General features: G+C 35.9%; 1 long non-coding RNA gene across 1 annotated transcript; it reads right to left on the reverse strand.

Annotated features, from left to right (window-relative positions):
• Window positions 1-7,212: 7,212 nt before the first annotated feature.
• On the reverse strand, window positions 7,213-8,707 carry LOC129927626 (uncharacterized). Its single transcript, XR_008779238.1, has 2 exons — window positions 8,586-8,707; window positions 7,213-7,649 (listed from the first exon to the last, which is right to left on the reverse strand). It is a non-coding gene; the product is annotated as an uncharacterized LOC129927626 (long non-coding RNA).
• Window positions 8,708-21,293: the final 12,586 nt, after the last annotated feature.

Genomic DNA, 21,293 nt, shown 5'->3' on the forward strand with positions numbered 1-21,293 from the left:
TTAACCGAACTAATTTTGCAATTTTTGCATCCCTTTTTTATATTTTGTGTTTTAAAAAAATAATTACTTAAATATTTTATTTAAATTCTAATGATTCCATTATACTTTGAAAACTTGGGAGGGGGTGGTGGTATTTTGAAAAAAAAAAGCGGCGCGCTTTGATTCCCATGGGTTTTTCCGTATGTGCCGACTCTCCCCCTAACCTTGAATTTTCGCGGGCTGTTTGCAATATTGGTTTTGAGTCGAATAGGCGCCCTCTAATTAGATCTAGATCTAGACTCTAGTTCCTAGTAAGTAGAAAGTCAACATTAAAATATTGTCACTTTTATTTGAGATGACTGTTAGTTGAGAGTAGAATATTTTTTGCCGATTAGAGAGTGTAGATATCTACAATAAGTTCATTTGTGTTCTAGTTTAAAATAAATTTTAATTATCTTCTATTAAGTGATTTATTTTTACAAAATTGTGAAGTATTCCATATTGTAATATTATCAGTGGCGTAGAAAGGGTGGGGGAGGAGGGGGAGAAATGTAAAATCCCCCCGAGCCTCCACTTGAGGGGGGCCCCAAATTAGTGTTTTTTTTACAATAAATATTCAATATTACGCAAAATGCAGGGGCCCCCAAAGAGGTCCGGGCCCCCAAATGATGAAAAATTCCTATCTACGCCCCTGAATATTTTTACTATTATTATGTTTTGCATTATTGATCATCAGTATTTTTAATGCAGAGTTTCTCAAACTTTGGGTCCTCTCCAGTGGGTGGGGATGGTTAGTACCTTGAATTGGGGGATGGGGAGACGCAACTTCTTGACAAAAAGGGGTGTCATAGAGTGTGTGTGTGTGTTTTCTGGTGGCGGTAAGAAGAGGTTAAGCGATTGATTGGTGTTTATGCATTAAAGATGTTGAAATTAGCGTAATGCAAATGTGAAACGGCAAACAATCTTGAGACATGAAAGAGTAAAGACGTTGTTTTGTGGTGACCTAGATTTTGTTTAAATATCAGTATATTTCATTAATATTACATCTCTATCTCAAATTAAATATGTGAATATTGTAATAACAGTTAGTGAGTTAGGCTATATTGAGTTGTTCACATAAGAACTTTATTTTAAAGTTTATTAAGTTTATATATTATTATAAGGCTTGTCTTCGAGTCCGAAGATTAGTGAGGAATGCAGTTTTTCCCATGGCTGCGCTTGCCCAGCTGTGACCTACATATTTTGCCACATCCAGGGCAAGCATAACCACTGTTCGCAGGTGGTCGATTTAGTTTTTCTTTTCGCGTCTGCGTTTGTCCTCGGCAGCGGATTTTCTTTTGGTCTCAAATGTGTATCCCGCGGAGTGAACTCCAACTGACTCGTTCTAAGGCCGCATGCAACCAGGTGCTCTCTTCTATGTCAGCTAAGCAAAGTTGACGCCTAAGCTGGTCTTTGAAGCGTTTTCTGTAACGTCGACCACCTTTTAGCTCACCAAAACAAAAAGACTGCCTTTGGCATACGTTCGTCTCCCATACGGGATACGTGCCCTGCCCTGCCCAGCATAACTGTCGGACCATAAGAAGTCCATCTATACTGTCCTTACCGGTAAAAATATAAAACGCCTATATTGGTTCAATTGTACCAACTAACAAAGAGAGGGGGCATCGAAAAAAAAAGTTTTATTTTTAGCGTAACTTATCTGAATATTAGTATAATTACATGTTTAAAAATTAAAATATATTAAGTAGGAGATGTCATTTTATCTTCTAATAAGACCTTTTCAACTGAAGACTGCTTTTTACGAGGCTAGTATGCACAATATGGGTCAAAACGTTTTGAAGAAAACATTTTAAAACATCTCCGCTAGTGTGATTCTTCTGCATTTTTTTTGTCTCAGAATAGTCGAATTTCTTCCGTATATTGCAATTTATAATAGTGACGACTTATGTGTGAAAAAAATCCTCGATAGAGACGTCTTTACACGAAGAATATTTCTTTAAAAAGATCACGCCCATTATAGAAGTACGTGCGCAATATGTAGGCCTACCTAGAATGTCCCTTGCATAATTCTATTGGCCAGGTCTGCCTCTTTATTATTAGATTTAATATGGCCCTCGACTTTTTTTTATTATGATGAATAGTGCTTTCTGAAAGAAAGCACATCGATATTAGCCTTTTTAAAAAATTCGCTTAGCGCCGAGTCACGCCCTGAATTAAACCACTTGCCGACATGAGCGAAAACCTGCCGCATCTTCATTTCTATCTCCATTAAGAAATTTTTACAACGCTTTAAATGTATTTAGGCAACACTATTTTGGAAAAAGTATTGCCCATAGGCCTATTATATATTGCAAAGTATTTGTTTCATGTAAAAATTCAAATAAAAAAGTTTTAACTAATAAATTGCATTAAATCTTATAACTTAATTTTGCTATTACATAATTTCATAGCATCGAACCGAGACGAACCCGAACTTTAGACCTGACCGAACCGAACCGAATCCGAACTATACTCGTCATCGAACCGAACCGAACTCGAACTTAAATCTGACCGAACCGAACCGAACCCGAACTTTAAAAGTTGGGTTCGATTCCCATCTCTAATATATATATTCAGAAAAATATTATCCATTTATTCGGTAATCGTAGTACATAGTTTTATTTAGTACAAAGAAAAGAAAAAAGCCAGCAAAAAAAAAAAAAAAAAAAACCTGCTCTCGGTAAGAACTGTTCTCACTAGGTTAAGCTCTAGAGTCAAACTCTCAACGGGATTGCCACACGGCCGATAAGGTTCATGGTGAAAGGTACAATAATATAAACATACAACTTCATTTGCTTTTCAAAAGATAGACCTACAAAAGATTTTCTGCTTTATTTTACAAATATTTCTTTAAAGTTTTGAAATATATTTGAAATAAAACAATTTAAATGATTTAAAACAGTATTTGTAAAAAAAAACCCACTATATTTTTAAAAACATTTTTATAAGGTTGACCTTTGATATAGTTTATCTAGTAATATTTATATAAATTAAAAATAGATTTCATCTTTTTCGAACAGTTATCTGCCTTTGACAATGACCTTTCCGTATTTTATTTCCGTAGTACAATGACATAGAGAACTCTAGAGACTTTTTATGAACAAATTTTTGCATTTTTCGTCTTGAAAAATCCCTTTTTTAAAATAAAAATTTAGAATAGCATAATATGTATACAAAATGTTTACACTTCTTTATTACAAAAATGTTACAAAATAAATGTTTATTTATATAAATATTTGAATTTCAATTTAAACAATTTCGAACTCGTACATTTCAATCAAATACCAGTTTTACATTGAATATCTACTTTATATAGTATTTTAAGTTTCAATTTCTATTTATAGGAGAAAATAAACAAAATGCAATAACCCTTTCTTAGTACAGGTACTCTACTAATAAAACTGTCCGGACAGGGAGCAGTTCGAGCTTCGATGGCGTCCATCGTCGCCGCCTTGAGGCTCGGGCCGGAGGAGGTGGGTTCCCTGTACCGTTTTGAGAACCCTTTCCTATGGTTCCTGGGTGTTTCCTCACCGGTGGTGAGGAACAGGATCATAGGAAAGGTCTTCGGAAGCGAAGACACCTTCAGGGTGGAAGTTACCACCCTGGAGGAAGAAAAAATTAAAGTGACGCTTCACTGGGTGTCACCCACCATTTCTAAGAACAAAATTGAGGAGATTTTCAGCACCCTCGCTGCAGAAGGCTCTAAAATAGAAGCTTTTAGACTAGGGGTTAGTGACAAGTGGGCGGCTTGGATTAAACCCCGCAAGGGTACCGAGCTACCCCATTACATACAACTGAAGTATGAGGAAGACCCCAGGACTTACAAGGTTTTAATCACTACACCGGGGAGAAGGCAGCAATGTTGGTTCTGCCAAAAGGAAGACCATTGGTCAAACCAATGTCCCAACAGGGCTGCTAGGGGTCCTAAAAAGGACGTTGAGAGGTCCTTGGAAGCTAGAAAAAGCACGTATGCGTCGGTCGTGAAAAAAGATAATGAAAAAGGGCAGACCAAGGCTATACCCCCGGAGGTAGACGGAGACGGGTTCGAACTAGTAAAAAGCAAAAAAAAAGGTACAACACCTGAAAAATGTATGGACAGTGGGATGGGTACCCTTTCCCCTCCAAAAAAAGGCGAAAGTAGCACAGGGTCTAACACACACAAAAAAATGAAAACTGCCGGACACGCTAGATCGGAGCCTAGTTCTCCAAATAAAACGAACAGGAAAAGAACTCTTTCTCTGTCCTCTACCTCAGATGACCAGGGGGAAGGCACTGTGGTGAGAAGGGAAAGGGGGAGAACGGGAGAGGAAGTGGAGGATTTGGAAGATATCCTCAACTCTCCTCCACCTCTAGTAATCGACGAGGGGGAGGACCCTGACACACCGCCAAACACATAAACATTTTTAAATAGTAGGCACACACACACACACACAACGCAAAAACCCACCAACACACAATCATGGCTGACATTACAATTCTTTCATTTAACATTCGAAGTTTGAAAAATAAACAAAAATACACAGTTCACTCAACTAAAACACGCGAACCGGACTTTTTTTCTCTTACAGGTATCCGATATCATTTCAATTTTCTCCAAAACACACATACATCTTAGTTACAAACAAACCCATTTAAATATAAAATCATGGAGGACATCACGGTTTTGTCTCTAAACATTCATGGACTCACAAACAAACAAAAATATGTAGTATATTTATCAAGAAAGTATAAACCAGACTTTATTTTTTTACAAGAGACAAATTTAGGTACAGAACACAAAGCACACACATACACAACAGACATGGGTTTTAAGGAAGGGTGTTTTAGTTATGGTAGCAGATGCAGGGGGGTAGCCATTTTTCAGGTATCAGATAGGTTTAAAATAGTCCACAACTATAGTGACAATAAAGGGAGAGTAGTCATCATAAAAGTAGAAACAAGAAATGAAACATTTACACTGGCTAACATCTATGCACCAGCGAAAAAAACAGAAAAACGGGAATTTTTTGAATATTTGAGTGAAAAATTACACGATACATACAGAGGGGATAGTTTAATTTTAGGAGGGGATTTTAATTACATCACGTCGACACTAGACAAGCAGTACACAACAACGGTGAATCTTCCTTCACAGATGTACACTACCATTAATAATTTCTTGAAAGACATTGAGAGTGAATTCCAATTACTTGATTCGTATAGGAGTGTAAATCCCACAGGTCAGGACACTACTTCGGTGAATAAAGCTTATCCCGTAACTTCCAGACTAGACAGAATTTACGTACCAACAGAGTACCATATAAGTAAGGTAGCTCATTTGGAAGAGTCTCTGGAATATTCAGACCATAAGGCAATAATAGTTACGATAAGTAAGGAAAGTAAAAAAAAGAAAAGGAAAACTAGTCATTGGAAATTTAATAATTCTCTTCTAGAAATACCTCTTTTTATAGAACTAATCTCAAACACATTCAAGTCTTGCTTACAGGATACAAACAATCCAAATTTTAACCTAACAACAACATGGTCACTGGTAAAAAATTCAATAAAACAACAATGTCAGGTCATATCAACACTAGTACAGACACGTAGAAAACAAGAACTAGAGAAACTGAAGCACACACTATTACACGCTGAAGAAGAAATAGATAGAACTCAAGCCTCATTAAAGTTGGAAGAATTAAATAACTACATCTACAAAGGAGCAGAAGTTAGATGTAGGAACTACTTAAGTCAAGAAGGCCCAAACAAACTTTTCTTGTCGATTGAACAAAATGTTCAGTCTAGTAAATGCATAACAAGTGTTCTTGATAGACATGGCTCCAAAGTTGAAGACGAAGACAAAATTAAAGATGTTTTCATAAGTCATTTTACAAATATCTACCAGATGGAACCTATAAACAAAGAGGCTCAAGAATGTTTTCTAAAATATTGTAAACAGTTGAAGCAGACCGACGAAGAACTTTTGGGGACTCCATTTACTCTAGACGAACTCCAAACAGCACTAGACTCGACACAAAACAATAAATCTCCCGGACCGGACGGTCTGACATTTGAGTTCTATAAGACTTTTTTTCCTTTAATAAGCCCTCTACTACTGCGACTGTATAGTGACGCGTTTAAAACAGGACAACTTCCTAAAAATTTCAACGAGGCATATATTACACTATTAGCCAAAAAAACAACAGATAACAGTTCTCCAAGTGACTACAGGCCCATCTCACTACTCAATACAGACTATAAACTGCTGACAAAAATGATTTTTAAACGACTTAAACCCTTCATTCCCCAACTCGTAGGACAAGACCAATACTGCACCCACCCCGACAGGAGTATTGATGGAATGACACATTTCATTCGAGATTTTATCATGTACAGTCATGAAAAAAACTCTAGCGTTTCCTTGTTATCTGTAGATCAAGAGAAAGCTTTTGATAGAGTCAGCCATAATTATCTCTTTAAAGTATTAGAAAAATGTAAAATCAGCTTTTTTTTAATAAAATTTATTAAACTAATTTACGCCAATGCTAACAGTAGACTAATAATCAACCATTCCTTAAGCCAATCCTTCCCAATTCAAAGATCTGTTAGACAGGGCTGTCCCTTATCCCCATTTTTATACATCCTTTGTCTAGAACCCTTTCTAGAATCTATCAGGTCTGACCCATCTATCAAAGGAACAAAAATCCCAGGACCCATCCCGGTAGTCAAAGTTAAGGCTTATGCCGACGATACAACATTTTTTCCCTCCTCTGAAAATGATATTAATAACATAGTTAAAAAGTTTACAATTTTTGGCCATGCCAGTGGTTCTAAAATTAATATAAATAAATCCTCAATAATGGGTGTAGGGAAGTGGACATTTAAGGAAAAATATTCTTTTAAACTTGTAAATAAAATCAAAATATGTGGTATAGAATACAATAGTAACCCTTTTTTCTTCTGTGAAGATCAGTGGAAAAATATTATTATTAAGGCATCCAATATAATTAACATGTACAAGCACACTGGTTCAACAATTTTTGGTAGAGCCATCCTTATAAACAATTTGGTCATCCCAAAGATAGTCTATTTAGCCAATATTATAGAACCCCCTACAAAATACATATTTCAATTAAACAACATAATTAGAAGTTTCATCTTCAAAAACACACTTAAAAACATCAAACATACTACAATCATTCAAAATAAAGAGGATGGGGGGATCAATTTACAAGACATCAAAACTAAAATATGTGCACTCAGATTAAAATTCATAGGTCAAGTAGTTAAGAATCCAAATGATTTCCCCCTTACAATATACTATTATGGTTTGAGATTAAGCAATTTAATTCCAATACAAAACAACACTCCACACTATTTTGGCACAAACTTACATCCCTTTTACAGATTCATCTCAAGAACTCTTTCTGGCAATGAACCTTTAATACACAATAAATATAAAGAAATATACACAACATTAAAAAAACAGTTACAAGAAAATTTAGCTATTAGGATTAAATGGGGAAAAGATTTAAATATAACAGATTTTAAAGACACTTTTACTAACCTTCATAACAGACACATTGCAACAAAAGCTAAAGAAATATCTTACAGACTTATCTTTGGGATGACTCCATTTTCAAAGAAAAAACCTGGTGTAAAATATTGTAAATTTTGTCAATCTGTTAATGGTGACAATGAAAAGCATTTATATTTAGAATGTTCTTTATTTAGTAATGTTAGAAATACTGTAAGAGATTTATTAGAAGGAAATTGTGAAACCTATGTGAATATTAATTTATCTATTCTCTTAAACAAGTTGCCTAAAGCTAAACACAAGATGATACATAATTTTAACTTAATAATTTTATCAGAATACAGAAACTTAGTATGGAACAGTAGACTTAAAGCTGTGTATCATAATGTCAATTTTAACCCTAATGATTTGGATAAAATATATAGAAATATAGTTGATTTTAAAATTAAACACTATAAAGGCTAACCCCAAATGAAATTTTATATTGATCCATTGTATGTACATATGTTATATATTAAATCAAGGAATTTTTTTTTTTTTTTTTTTTTTCAAGGATTCCTTTATTTTCTTCCAATGAATTGGAAGGTTCCATTTTTATCATAAATTATCAATTCACAAAGTCTGTTTAAACAATGAAGAAAATAAGTTTTGAATGTATGGGTGTGTGTGTGTTTGTATAAATAATAACTATTAAAATTTGCATGTGTATGTATTTAATACATCATTTATTTGCTTTAAAATTATAATTACTAAAAATTACCTATAAACTATTTATTAATTTCTTTTTTCAACAAGAGAGACAATTAGGACTGGAAGATGCAAGGTGGAAATTTCTTTTGGTTACATCCCTTTGACCAAATTAATAAAATTTCAAGACAACCCAAACAGGACAGGATTTCATGAAAATGGAGCAAATGGACTACTAAATTGATAAAAAAAACAAAAACACTATCACAATAAATAATAATAAAAATAAATAATGAATTTAATCTTAAAATGAGTTATATTCCAAAATGAAATAATTTTGTAAGCTCTTCATACACATACTTACTTTGAGCTCTGTACTTTATAGAAACCAAATTGTTTCATAATATGTACATTTTTGTAACTCTAGCAGACCCCAGAGAATTCCTAAGGATATAGGATGGAGGTCCTTTGTCTTAGGTTCTTAAGTGAAAAATTGTTGCAAAAATAATAGAAATAAAAATAAATTTTTAATAACTCATAAGTCACTAAAAAAAAAAAATAATAATAATAAAAAAATAATAATTTTTGGGAATACTTATTTTAAGGAACACTTTCCAAATTTTTGTGAATGTTTTTGGACCCTTGATGTCATCAATTTCTGGACATTTGCTGTCATCATTTTATGGACCTTTGCTGTCACCTTTTCTGAACCTCTGCTGTCATCATTTTATTGGACCTTTGCTGTCATCATTTTATTGGACTTTTGCTGTCATCATTTTTTGGACCTCTGCTGTCATCATTTTCTGGACCCCTTGCTGTCACCATTTTATGGATCTTCGCTGCAGCCTACTCCGCGAACATACTGAAAATCCTGGAATATAACTTTGATAAAAATGTCTTTTTTTTATGAAATTTTCCTTGTACATTTATTAATTTAGAATGATGTTTTGTGTGTTTTCTTGGAAAAAAAAAAGAAAAAAAAAAAAAAAAAGAAGCCCAATAAAGAGGCCAAGAGCCCAAAAAAGAGGCAACGCCCAAAAAAGAGGCAAAGAAAAGAGGCAAAAGCCCAAGGATTCCTAGGATGTACAAAGCTAGACAACTGAAGTCAAAAGCTAAAAAGCTGAGGTTTCCTAAAAAAAAAAAAAAAAAAAAAAATATTTAGAACATATTTTTTATTTTGAGGATCATTTGAAATAATCTTATGAGTGGTCTTTGCCATTATTTTCTGGACCTTTGCTGTCATCACTTTCTGGACCTTCGCTGTCACCATTTTCTGGACCCTTGCTGTCATCATTTTATGAAACTTTGCTGCAGCCTACTCCACGGTCATGCTGGAAATCCTGGAATGTGTTTTTGAAATCTATTTCCCTCATAAAAATGTTATTTTTATGAAATTTTCTTTGTATTATTATTAATATAAAATAATATGTTATATGTTTTCTTTGAAAAAAAATTGATTAAAAAAAAAAAAAAGCCCAATAAAGAGGCCAATAGCCAAAAAAAGAGGCAATGCCCAAAAAAAAGAGGTGGGGGCTCTAAGCTATAGTTTATGTTGCCTATAGCTAAATCAAGCACTGACCAAAAGGAAACACACCCAAAAATCTTCTTCATCAACAAACAAGCAAACGTATTAACTATAAAACATGTCTATTGTTTTATGTTCCGACTGATGTCTATTAAACAAAACCAGAGTTTAACAAAGTGTGTGTGTGTGTGTGGTCTGATTTCAATTTCTGATTGAGTGAAATAATAAAGAAAAACTTAAAAAAAAAAATAATTTTTTTTAGTACATTTTTTATTTTAACTTTTTTGAACGAATAAAAAAGTATTAAATTGATAGTGGTGTACCATGTTGTTTGTCAAAATAGGAGTAACTCTCAGTACTATAAAGAGACAAATGCTGAGCTGAATTGGTCATATTGTTAGAAAAGACTCACTATCAAAATCATCATTCAAGATACAGAAGTTATGAAATTACAAAGCAAGCTAGGTGATCGCCGAAAAGCAGCTCAATGGCAAATCTCTTGATTTTCTGCAATTACCAGTATTACATCTAATGTCTACTTTATATATATATATATATATATATATATATATATATATATCAGGGTCGGAGTGGGTGTCAAAATCGGCCCGGGCATTGTATATTATATGATGGACATCCAATTCTAGGTCAACATGTCCTCAAAACCATTCTGTCAAGTTTGATAATGTATCGATAGCTGTACACATGCATACAGTGACTATAAGTACTTCACTCTTTTGTAAGAGAATACTAGAAAACCTTGAACAATTTACTACGTGGCATAGTGACATCCATGCGGCCCTTATCTTATAAAATACAGACGCGATTTAAAAAAAAAGATGATTACTGTGGTCCTACAGGCCCATTTAATTACCGGCCCACCGGGCATTTGCCCGAATGTCCATATAGCCAGTCCGCCCCTGATATATATATAGAATGTTTTGTAAAGCAGTATACACATTGAGAATATAATATCCTATTTTTTTGTACATTACTTGTAAAGTCTACTAGTCTCGGTTACTTAGAAACGCATACTGAAAAAACGTATTTAAAAAAACAAAAATAAACTACATAATATTTAAACAACAAAACAGAAAGAGTATTGATCTTAAATTGTTGTCTCTATATGTCGTTCTAACATTGTTGGTTAATAGAAGGAGGAATTGTGTAGACTTCCAAACTTTTAGCTTTATCCAAGTTAAATTAACTTTAGATATGACTTATGTAAGACTTCTATAGAACTGCTTCAAGAAATCAGGTGGCTCCCGAACGAGGCAGTTGGAGGCCCACTATATGATATACAATTTATGAGCGGTATTGTATAGAAATGCCTGTGCCCATTTTGACATCCAGTCCGCCCCTGTCAATAATGTATTAAAATGATGCATTAAAAAAATTGCTGTGCGTCAATCCTGTTCAGGAAGACAACTATGTTTACTTTCTATGGTCAATATTTTACAACGTATTGCGTCCCCTGGATAAAAGAATTCGGCATTGTGCTCATTGGCAAAGCAATGTGATTGAAGTTTAAAGTGGAAGCTTACAGGTGTGTTGTGTAGCTGTTGGAATCATATTACAAGGTATTTATTAATGTGACCGAATAAAAACATAATAAATGTCTGTCTTGATGTGATAGGTTATTTGACTTACCGGATACTAGTTTTTAATCAAGGGATTTATATTTATACATTATATAGGTCTGTGCTTTTAGTTTTATTAGAGATTTTCATACATGGCGGAAAAACTATTATTAACTAGCTTCTTGGTGTATCCGCCAAGCATTTGACAAAAGGCATCTATCTCCATTCCAGATTCGAGGGCAAACTTTTGACTATTTCCAGACTGAGGGCAAACACGAAAGCCAAGATGACTCTGTAAGAGATGTTATTCTCAGATGACGCAGCAGCAGTGAAAGAGGAGGATCAGCCACTAAGGTCCCGCTTCTCTCAGGACTGCAAAGAGTATGGGCTAACCATTAGCACGAAGAAAACAAACGTGATGGGGCCACCTAATACAACACCCTCCTCCATTTTCATTGATTACAACTAGCTAGATGTCGTACATGAGTTCTGCTACCTGGGAGCCACAATTCAAGTACATATGTCTCTAGAAGAGGAGGTAGAAAAAAAAACATTAAGGAAGGCTGTGTCAACCTTTACTAGACTCGAACCACAATTACCGAAATGGAGGTCTACAAGGCATGCGCTATTAGTGTAAGGCAGTGATTCGTGGACTAACTATGCAAAACAAGAGAGAAAAGTAGCCATGGACAGCTAAAAAGCATTGGACTCTGGAAGAAAAGCGTGCCAAAAAGAATAATGGCGGGCTCCTCTACCACCAAAGCGAATGCCACCTTATCCTGCAATACTATTGAAAGGGGAAAACATTTAGAAATTAGAATAAAAACTTCCAACTTCTAGGACCAAAATATCTCAGTGAAGAAAAAATATCTTGTTGAAGAATTTAAAAAAAATACTCGCCAACCCCCTTTGAGATTATACACATTTTGAGAATCCATCAGGGGTCTAATCAAATAAACCCAAGTTACCTTTTCTTTAGATGAACGAGGGGAAAGAATCGCGGAAATGTCTCCTGTCTATTATTAGGTGATAATTGGCCACTTTGGCGTTGTGTAGTTTCTCCCCTTTCCTTTCTCTCCCCTTCTCTTCCTCACATTGTCCTCTTCAGAATTCACACTAGGTGTCTCTCGTGGCGCTCCGTAGCCTGTGTACATTGAGCCGAAAATTAAGACTAACGATGATCCGAAAATTACCGTAAGGACCGTGTAAATGTCACAGCTTAAAGGCCCGTTTATCTTCCAGGCCTCCTTCTTGGCGGAAACCGGTGCATGTCGTTTCAATCAGTGTCACAGAGCTGAATTATAATTTGAATATTCGATACTCTAGTGACCTGTGCACTCAATTCTGTCTGGGTCTTTCTTTTTTTTTCTATCCAGTTCTCTCTCTCTCTCTCTCTCTTTGAAACTCTCCTCTCTTTCACTCTCTGTCAACTCTCTCTGTCTCTTTCGATATATATATATATATATATATTTTATATATATATATATATATATATATATATATATATATGTAACTCTCTCTCTCTCTCTCTCTCTCTAACCCCCTCCCCCCTCTCTCTCTCTCTCTCTTTAACCATCTAATGCTCTTTTTAACTCTCTCTCTCTCTCTCTCTCTCGCTCACTATTTTTTTCTCTAAGTCTCCCCCTCTCTCTCCCCATTTCTCTTTCTCTCTCTCCCAGCTATTTCCTAGTTTTCATTCTCTATTGCTCGACCTGAATCTGTTTTCTTATAGGAACTAGAGGGGGGGGGGGAACAAAAGAGTCGTCCTACGCTGTCGAAATAAGATAAAGTCGATGGGATGAGAAAAAGTAATTTAAGAAAAATATACAAACAGAAAAGTGCTGTGGATATTGAAATAGAACTCTGTTGTACAACGTATTGTTGTAACCCCGCTCCCGCGCTACACTAATGGTGCGCATCTGAGCACTACTGAACACGACTAGTGAAAGACATATAGAGACAGGAAGAAGGACTGTTGTGAGCCGGCTAAAAGTCATGGGAGTCTGAACAGTCTGGTGCTGAGTGCTGTCCTGTGTGATACTAGGAAACTGTGTGGGAGACCTGGAGCGACACTGGGAAGTGTGTCGGTGGTCTGTTCTGTGTTCTGGTATGAAGTAGGACTCTTAGAACTTAGACATATTACTCCCTGTGACTTTATAGCAGACGTCCAAGTCTAACTAGTAACTATTACTATTTGTTGATGCTTGTGCTAGTTATACTAAATAAATACATCGTATACTGTTGCCAGCTTGTCTTTCATCGAGTGCCTGCCTTAGAGAGTTACAACAGTATTCATTACATCACAAATAAACTCGTATCAACTCATTCCCATCAGGAATAAAAATTTCTAAATAAAAGTCAGTTGTTTAGTATCAAATAGTTTTGTGCAATGGATAAAGAATGATTAAAGCATTTCTCTTTTGCGATCTTATGGTTCTACAAGACATAGGTGGCCCCTACATCGTGTTACCAGAAGGGTTGACGAGGGCGTCACGAGGGACCAGCAAAACCACAAACCCATTTTATTTTCTCATCAGATCTGAAGCATGGGGTAAATTTTAGAGCTAGCAAAAGGTTGAGCAGAGATTAAAATGTGAGTTTTGAAGAAAAGGCGCGGTGTCAACGGAGATTTAAATCCAGGACCTTAGCTAATATAGTCAACCACACTAGGCGTCAGCCACCACGTTTATAAGTAATATGGAGCGACTGAGACAGAAAAAGATAGAGAGAAAATAAGAAAAGAAAGAAAGAAAACAAAAGAAAGAAAAAAAAAATAAAAAGAGAAACGTACAAAAAAAATGTCTACTTATAAAGACTTTTTAAAAATTTTCTTGATTATTAATTAGTGAAGTATCACCTTGTTTCCCAAATGTGACGTCACTGTCATTCTATCCAAACTCATGTAGTATTGACCTTTGCCCCGCGTGTCAAACATAAAAGTAAAATCCACTAGTTGCACCACCAGGTGTCGCCTTGTGGTATAACATAATAACATGTGATACGACATACACATGGTGGTCCATCCCATCCAGATGATTTCAGGAAAAAAAAGCATACAAGACTTGATAATTGAATTCGATCTATTTGTCATTAAAAAGTCATCGGTGATTTTCTACTAGTGGTCAATCATGAGTCACGTGACATTCTTGGTATTTTTTTAAATAAAAAAAATTCCATCTATAACGGATAGTTATAAATAGCTAGCTGTTTTTGGCATTTCTGGTGTACGGAATATAGGACGTGTTGATGAGCTATGAAATTTTAAATGTTAAAATTTCTGGAGCTTTTCAGCAAATATAAATTTACATTATTTAGTTGGCAAAAGTCATCCTTCAATATAGCGTTTTTAACATTGTTATGACTGGTTAGTCTTTTTATTTTTTAAATCTCTACAAATCCTATTGATATATTTCGCCTCGACATTTCTACATATTGCTTACTTTTCTTTTCCTATGCTATGTCTTTTTTTAAATTTTCTTCAATAGTGTAAACTAGAGAGTTAACATCGACAACTAAACCAAGAGGTGAATTACTATTTGTACAACTTTACGTGAAAATCTATTACATAAAACACAATGTAAGGAGTATGTATGTATATATGTCCTAAATAAAAATCAAAACCGTTTTAACGATCTTGATAAAATTTAGCATAAATGTTCTGTATGGCATGGTGGAGACCGTAGTGTACATTTATTGTCCCCCTCCACAACCAGAGGGCCCTAAAAATAAACAAAAAGTACCTAACTGTATCTCTATTAAAGAACGAAACTTTTGAACCACTCGGGTAAACCCGTTTTCACAGTATTTCATATTTGATGTAAATATGTCGCCTGAACGGGTAAACCCATTTTCACACTCTTCTTTTATTTTCGTGGCCAAATAACAAAAAGTGAATGGAACATTCACCATGTTTAACAAAGATCTAAATTCAATTCAGTAGATCAGTAATATTTAATCTAATGTCCGCAGGCCGTGGTTCATATCCGGCTAGTTCTCAATAAATGATAACAGATCGGAAGTGCCTACAAGATAAAATAATGACACTGGCAGGCTAATGGGTCATTCTTCGATTATTTTTGCACATTGTCTCTTCTTTCGTCATTTCCCGTTTTCTTTCAAACACATTTCTTTCTTTTGTGTAAAGTACCAAATAGTCTCCCTTCAGGAAACGAATCCGCGAATTCAAAGTGAAAGTAAAAGTAACGGAATACGAGGGCAGACGGAAGACAGCTTGCGGTATATGACTAATGACAGAAAACAAAAAAACGCGCCAAGACAATGTGTTACAGAAGGTTTGTGTCACAGCATACGTGAACCACCTGTGTCTTGGGTAAACACTTTACATAATTCAATGTCAAACCCACGTTCTCACTCACACAATGGGACGTACTGACACACTCACACACACACCAACACGCATACAGATTTTGTCTTTCATACGTCATTGTCTGATGTCTGACATCACTAATGGGGCAGCCGTGATCCAGAATCATTTTTTTTTATAAACGATGTAAAAATCATTGGCGTCTTTTACCATTGGTTAATATGATTCACGTGACTTCACTTTTAAATATAGCATTCTTTCTCTTTCCGTTAACTTAAAAAGTCATGAATATTTTAGAATTTTTTAAAGTCAGGAAGCAAAACCTCTGCAAACCTGACAAATAATTTTAAAAATCATGAAGGAATATTTTAAGGGAGACAACACTGGATTTTGTTTCTCTTTAATTGTTGAGCGATTTTCAACTTTGGCAGTAGCATGACGCGTAGGACGTAATAATTTTTTTTTAAATATTTTTTTTTGAAATAACGTCTGTATTATCTAAGATACAAATCCTTAACTATAACCACTCTGAGGTGGGCAGTTTGGAAATAGATCCACAGATCACACCTCTGCACTAAGCTTAGAAGAGTGAATTTTTTTTTTCATAATCAAATTTAAGACACCAGAGAGTTGTAATATATAGTACCGTAGCTAGGAATTTGCCATCATTGACCTGTTTAAGTGGCCCCTGCATTTTTGCGTAATATTAAATATTTAATGTAAAAAACACTCATTTGGCCTCCCTCTCAAGTGGGGACGAGGAGAGATTTTCATATTCTCCCCATGCCTCCCCCACCAAATCTACGCCTCTGGTTACGGTCATTGACTTGTAGCACCAAACTGCTGGTAGACAACTAAAACGCTGTAGGCGTAATGTATCTTAACTAATAAAACTTCAAATAACGTGAATAACTTCCCTTTGTGAACAAAATAAATAACACTTTATTTATAATATAGACAAAATCAAGTTAATTTGAGATCAAATAAATGTAGTAGACTTAAATAATAAACATTTTTTTAACACAATCTAACACACTACAATAACACAACCTTTCAGTCTCACGTTCTTGATTCACCTCCCTTAACTAAGAGTCTACGACCAAGTGACGACAGTGCCACCTATGTTGCATCAGTCATAACCAATCGCTAACCCTCTTCCCACCGTCACCATATAAACACACACACCAGTGGCGTAGCTAGGGTGGGGGAGAAGGTGGGAGAATTAGAAACCCCCCCCGGGCCCCCACTTGAGGGGGGGGCCCAAATAAGTGTTTTTTACATTAAATGTTTAATATTACGCAAAATGCAGGGGCCACCAAAGAGGTCACACACCCCGGCCCCCAGATGATAAAAAAATTCTTAGCTACGCCCCTGACACACACTACATAACACAGAGCAACTACTAAGCCAGTCTATTATATTAATCCGTGTTCAACTTTATTTAGTTTTTACACGTCAAAGTTGACGCTTAAATATTAATGACATTGAAACATAAATAGTTAATCGTCCGGTGCTACCATTGAAAAGAAGTTTGGGATGAAACTAAACCCTTCATAGCAGATTGTTCTGAAACATTAGATCAAGATAACCTCCCTGGTGCCTCGATTTCCAGTGTCTTGTAGCCGCAAGTTTATCTAGGTCATGCCACTCCATTACCGCCATTTTTACGAAAAGAGAGACACGTGACACTTACGACTTCCTGTTGGTTTTCATTCGAGGCAAATAGAGTTGGCAGACGAAACTGTCAAGCCATTCAAACACGCTGCGCGAGATCTTCAATTTCGTGGTCAAATCTTTTTGGAGGCCATGGTGTCTATGAACGCCCCGACGATGAGCACCCTATCATTTGGGGCGGGTATTAAAGGGGGGGAGGCGGGAAGGCAGTTAATCATACAATTTGCAAAAGCTGCAATTAGACAATCGGTTCCGCCAGTAAAGTCGATGGGAGCAGGGGGGAGAGTACGGAGGAAACAGAATGATTGAGAAACTCAGGCCCCCACGAGAAGAGCATCCCCCCCCTCGGACCGAATTGTTGACGCAAGAGATGGAAATTATAGGAATTATCTACCCTTTGGACAAGACACTCTTGTCGGGTGAAGGTTAGAAAGGTCACAGCTAGTCGCAGGAGTGTTGCAGTGGGCGGCGACAGTTGGTCATTCAAGTCACAGGGAGGTATTGACTCGGCGCCCCTGGACTGGCGTTTTGTGTACAACTTTCTAGCAGAATCGTTCAATGTCCACCTGACATTGAAGGGCGAAGGCTTAATGGGGGACAAATTACTACCTGTGAAATAGCAATATTTAAAAAATAATAATGATTCCCTTTTACAATGTGTGAATTTAGCCGTTTTTCGCCTCGGAGTTCAAGCAAGTAATCTGTTACAGGGGAAGGTAACTTTTGTCTGTTACAAGTGGAAGCAACACTTGTCTGATAAGTCGGGAAGGCAATCGTGGCTCTTGTAATTTCCTGCTCTTGAGTTGTTTCTCTATGACAATAGATTTAATAAACCTAACCAGATGCTGGACGAGGAATTAGTTGGATGAACGCTTTGGTTTTGAATCAACTTGAGTGTACAGGCACGACAGATGTCTTATTGTGTTTTAGTGGTGACATTTTTTTTTTTGGGGGGGGGGGGAGTTCCAAGTCTATTTGAGAGTCCTTGCAAGTTTTTTTCTATCACAAATTGAAGATGTTTATGTTTCATTCAATGTTGCTGTTATTTCCCAGACATTCAGAGACAATCGAGGGCGGGGAGTTCCAAGTCTATTTGAGAGTCCTTGCAGTTTTTTTCTATCACAAATTGAAGATGATTTTGTTTCATTCAATGATGCTTTTCATTTCCCAGACATTCAGAGACTATTGGGAGGCGGGAGATTTTGAACACGTAGCTGTGAAAGAAAAAAGATTCAAGTAAATCTTCCTGAATTTGAAAGTCCCTTTACAGTATCTATAAAAAACATGACAAAAATGAATAACTTTGGACACTTTATATTTAAAAAGGGGGTAGAGCCTACATTCCTACAATGCTATTACAACTGATTTTTTGTTCTTAAAAGAAAGACAGATTTTGCACCTATCTTGTTAAGATGTAACTTTTAGGACATGTGCACTAAAGAAAACAAAATATATGCCTAGGTATGTTTGGTTATCAATATTATTATTATTATAGCTTTTATATAGCGCTACTTTCATGCTTATAGCATGCTCAGAGCGCTTTGGTCCAATTTCCTTTGTGGACCAGTGGGGAGGAGGGGGTATCTAGGAGTTGGTTTTCCGTGCTGCCTGTAGGTGCTCAGTAAACGCAACTCTGCACCCTTCTAGGTAGCCAAGACAAGCCAAGTGCAAGCGCACTTAGCCTCTCGACCACGCTTCCCGCAATATAGAGAGTTTTAATTTTTTTTTAACTTGCCGACTTTTGCCAACATGCAATTTTTCTAATTCTGGCGTCAACCCCAATGGGTGTCCTCCGATGGGATCGAACCTCTACACCTCCCTAGTGACGCCACTGTTTAAATTTAGTTAGGCCAATATAAGAATATGAATCCTCTGTTTGGTTCCCCTCAACTCAAAAAAAAAATTTTTTAAAATTCAGAAACTAGAACAGGCGCAAAATAGAGCCCCTGATGGGGGGGGGGGGGGGGGGGGGAGAGAATAGGAAAGAGAGAGAGAGAATAAAAGTACAGGATAAATAAATAAACGGTGATCAGACAGGTGGACAGATAGATAAACAGACATCTATTTGTCTTGATAATTTAGAATGGGTTGCCTGAGCTAGCCAGGAAAACCAGTGACTTGGCAGAATTTAAGTCATTGGTTAATATGCATGACTGAATACATGACGCGTAGGACGTAATCATCTTCTTTTTTGAAGTAACGTCTGTATTATATACGATAAGATTAGATAATAATAAAATAGTATAATTTAGATCCATCTAAGACGTTTTATATAACTCCTTCAGAATGGAAATGATGACGTTTTTTCCGAACTTGTCTGCGGGTAAGGTTTGAACACAGGACCACAGTGATAAAAACCTATGCGCACATCGAACGACCAGACACTCACATTCTTTGTTCACGTTTGAGGGATGGTGATATCAATAAATTATTGCATATTTTTTTTTAGACTGTCAATAAAAAGAAAGAAGATGTGGTCGATCAAAATTTATAATGTCTAGTCTATCATTACGCGCTGAGACCTCTAGAGGACCGTTATTCTAGAATCTTCCACAGTCTTCCGTCTCTACTCAATATACTTTTTTAGATCTCTAAATTATCCCAGGACACATTTTGTGAGCCACAAATAACTTCAGACAAACGAAAGTTAACCAAATCGACCAAAATAATGACTTCTATTATCATTCTCCTCTCTTATAATTGGGCCACTCATGAACGGCCATGCGAATAACTCCACCCCTTCCCAAGTCGACCCCCCCCCCCTCGCCCCCCCCCTCGCCCCCTCCCCAGTGTTCAGCCTTTAAATAGAGTGAATAAAACGCAAATTAGTTTATAATTGTGTCTCTGTCTCAGCTGAGTGAAAAATGGATGGTTACTGATCAGAGGCAGATCAAATCAAACGGGAGGCGTAGTAAGGTGCTGCCCGGGGGGGGGGGGGGGAGGAATAATGCAATGCACTGTAAAATTCTAAACATGTTTAAAAATATAACATACTGTGACAAAATAATTAAACACTTTAAACCTTTTTTAAGACGATAAATTTTTTTATATGTTACAAGCATCAAGATTGTTTTAACCAGGGATAACCGGTAGATATATAATTCGATGAAAACCTTATGTGGCTAGAATGTCTAGGGCTGGAAAAGGGACAAGCAAAGGAAACCGAGAACTATGAACAATTCTGAACAAAGTTCTTACATTTGTTGTTATGATACCATAAAATTAGATGCTTATTTTATGCAATGTATCTTTTGAAAAGTGAATAAAAGGAAAAAAATAAAAAAAATTCGATGAAATTGATAATGAACAATATACATTACAAAAACCTTGACTGCTCAACAGTATTGCATAGACTTGGATCGTTCACCTGTTTGTCTTGTGTGTTAGTGTAAATGAAAGTATAATCTGAATAAACCATTTTTTTTTTTAAAAGTTGTCTAAACCAAATCAGTTTTTCTGTTATTAATGGTAAGTTAGATCTCTCGGCGGAAGAATCTCAAGCAAAATATGCGAGGGCTTATATAAAAAGAAACAATAAAATGAAGAAAAATGCCTTCAAAGAAAACAAAGCTTATATTGAGCATACTGTATCAATTAGTTTGGATCGGTCATGTAATCAAATTTGTAATACACCTAGACAAAGGGGGGGGGGGGAGGGAACGACCTGGATTTAAACTCATCGCTAAAAAAGTGTACAAAATTATTAGATGGTTGATTTATAAACTTCTTTTATCAATGCTTCCGTCTTTTATATACCGGAAACACCACTAAATCTTGCTATTTATGCCTGCACCATAGACATACATAAATATAGACTGGCCGATTAAAGAGTTTTGTGAAACGAAAATTTGTGACTTGCAATTTTGTGTACTTTATTATACAGCATTTATGAGCAGTATAAAAGTTAAGTATTCATATTTATTTCAGCCACACACCTATATAAGTATTACAATATTATCACTAGTGTTT

The sequence above is a fragment of the Biomphalaria glabrata genome, chromosome 8 (genome assembly GCF_947242115.1).
Source record: "Biomphalaria glabrata chromosome 8, xgBioGlab47.1, whole genome shotgun sequence".
Lineage (NCBI taxonomy): Eukaryota > Metazoa > Mollusca > Gastropoda > Planorbidae > Biomphalaria > Biomphalaria glabrata.